Source organism: Alosa alosa, chromosome 18 (assembly GCF_017589495.1).
Source record: "Alosa alosa isolate M-15738 ecotype Scorff River chromosome 18, AALO_Geno_1.1, whole genome shotgun sequence".
Lineage (NCBI taxonomy): Eukaryota > Metazoa > Chordata > Actinopteri > Clupeiformes > Clupeidae > Alosa > Alosa alosa.
The window spans coordinates 11,547,757-11,550,256 of record NC_063206.1 but is presented as its reverse complement, the minus strand read 5'-3'; the positions used below and the strand labels follow the sequence as shown (position 1 = coordinate 11,550,256).

Here is a 2,500-nt window from a genome sequence, read left to right as displayed (position 1 = left end):
GAGAGAGAGCCAAGAAGAAAAGAAGAGGAAAAGAGAATAGGGGAGTGAACAGAGGACGTGCAGTGGCAGCTAGCAATATCTCCTTGACAAAGGAAACTGCTGGTCTGGTTGGGCTGCTGCTGCTGCTGCTGCTGCTGCTGCTGGAGGTGGAGGTGAAGGTGGAGGTGGTGTAGGGAAGATGGAAGCAGTGTGGGCTGGAGAGAAGCACTAACCTGATTTGTGCACAGGGGCGATGCGGGGCCCCGTGTGAGGAGGGTCATAAAAAATTCTCTCCCCGGTTAGCCGCAGGGCATCTCCCTGAGCCCGTGGCCAGCTCCAGTCGCTGGCCGGCCCTCTAATTGCCACATAGGCTCCGCCACACATGGGCACATGAGATGACATTTTGGCTCTCGCTCGCCGGCCAGCACTGCGGCACACAGCCACCCCCTTCGCACTAGTTGCTAAGACGCTGTCATAAACCATTAGCAGCCGGGCCTAGCTCGCCTGTGGCATTTCCTCATGGCATCAGCGAAAAAAAAAAGGAAAAAAGAATCGAGCATAAATCTGCCGGTGGAGCCTGCTGCTGCACTAATGAGGCTGAGAGCTTGTTTATGGACTAGCATCATTTTTATGATTATTTCCACCCTTTCAGACTCGCCTTTTATTCGGGTGGCAGAGGAGAGGTCCGGCCTGGTGGCACACAGTCACCACCACTGACATTCGACCCAAAAACACGGCTCAGGGCTGCGGCCGAATGTGCCTGCCCGGTGCCCGTATGCTTTTCAGCTTCTCTCACCGGCGTTGAGGATAAAAGGAGGAAACAGAAAAGAGAGAGAGAGAGAGAGAGAGAGAGAGAGAGAGAGAGAGAGAGAGAGAGAGAGAGAGAGAGAGAGAGAGAGAGAGAGAGAGAGAGAGAGAGAGAGGGGAAAGAAGGAGGGAAGGAGGGGCTGAGGGAGCCCCAGACCTCATGGAGGTGATCGGTATCAAATTGCAGCGAAAATGGAAATGCCAATAAAATTGACGGCTCTGTCTCTGCCACCCCCCCCTTCCCCTCTCTCTCAGAGTTCACATAGGAGGGGTCAGACTCAAGCAGAAATATTGAGGGAATGAGGTTAAACATCATCATAAGGCGAGAGCAAGGAGAGGAGAGTGAGGGAAGCCCAAGAAAACAAGCACACAACAGAGTTCACCCTAGACTCCTCTCTCTCCTCTCCCTCTGTCCTGATATCCCGTGTTTGCTTCTGTTTTCCTAACTCGCATGGGACGAGCCCTGGGTTTATTATTTTAAGCTTTGCTGAACATGAACTGGTCTTTACACCGGATTGAGAGCATTTGCTTCCAATGAAAATCTTGTCTAAGATTACAAACCAGCGGTCCCATTTTCCTCCCAGATGGGAGCGGAGAGGGTCTATTTGCCTAAAAACAGTAGGAAGGACAAACTCTTGTAAGTCAGGGGATGTTTTTGGCATTAGTTGATGATGCAATCAAAGCAGTCTTTTCATTCGTTTTGTGTGAATGTGTGTGTGTGTGTGTGTGTGTGTGTGTGTGGGTGTGGGTGTGTTTGATCAGTGCTGGGGCTTTGGTATCAGCTCTTTCTCGGGGTCAGTTTCTCCAGCCGTAGCCTTGTTTGAAAAGCCCCACTCTGTTGTGTATCTACAAAAGTCTTCACTTTAGAGAAATCTCCTCTCCCCTCTCCCCTCTCTCCTCTCCTCGCTGCTCTTGGAGGTTGGCTGTGTCTCGGAGCGAGCGAGCGAGCGAGCGAGCGAGGCTAGGCCGAGAAGAAAAAAAACGCTGGCTGAGTGTTTTATATGGAATGTAGAGCCTGCTCTCTCCTAATGGCGTATATAATTCAGGTGCCCTCAAGGCATGCTTTCAGGAATTCTTTTGCCTGAGGTAATCGGGAGCAAAGACTGTTTTAGGCCCTTGATTATTCCATTGATGCGCAAAGCTGGGAAAAAAGTTATCTCCAACTGGATTACCGCTGACATTTCCATTAATTATCAATGAATCGGGGCTTATGCAGAAGCCTTGTGTCACCCATCCCCCCTCACCCCCAACCCCCAAAAAATATCTTAGCCGAAAGAGAGGAGTGGAAATGCAGTTATCTGTACCTGGGCGCTCTGAATAGCATCAGGCCTGTGAGTGGCTTTATGCGTAATCAATCAAAAAACAGTTTCCCCCACACTGCTCCTGGGTTTTGGTCCCAGTGCTACAAAACAAGCAGACAAAAGTGAGTTATCCCATTGAAATATCCAGCACTGTGTGCTTGTTTACCTGTCTCATGTTTCTTTTATGATTTATTATTTCATCTGGGGCCCAGGATTGATGCTTTTCTTGAATTATGATAATAGCAATTATGAAAAGCGGCCTCCTTCCTCTTACTGTGACTCTTCTCCGATTTCTTCGAGGCAGGGATAGAGCGAGAGACTTGAATCATAGAAAGCACTCGGGCATAATTGGGGTGGTTATAAATAAGACAGTGCGTGGCGTCTATTCTCCCTGCATTCATCGGTGGCACAGT

At 49.7% G+C, this 2,500-nt stretch overlaps 1 protein-coding gene across 2 annotated transcripts in view; it reads left to right on the top strand.

Moving 5' to 3' along the window:
- Nucleotides 1–2,500, top strand: part of meis1b (Meis homeobox 1 b) — a 77,271-nt gene that overhangs the window by 29,369 nt on the left and 45,402 nt on the right. The window lies entirely within an intron of this gene.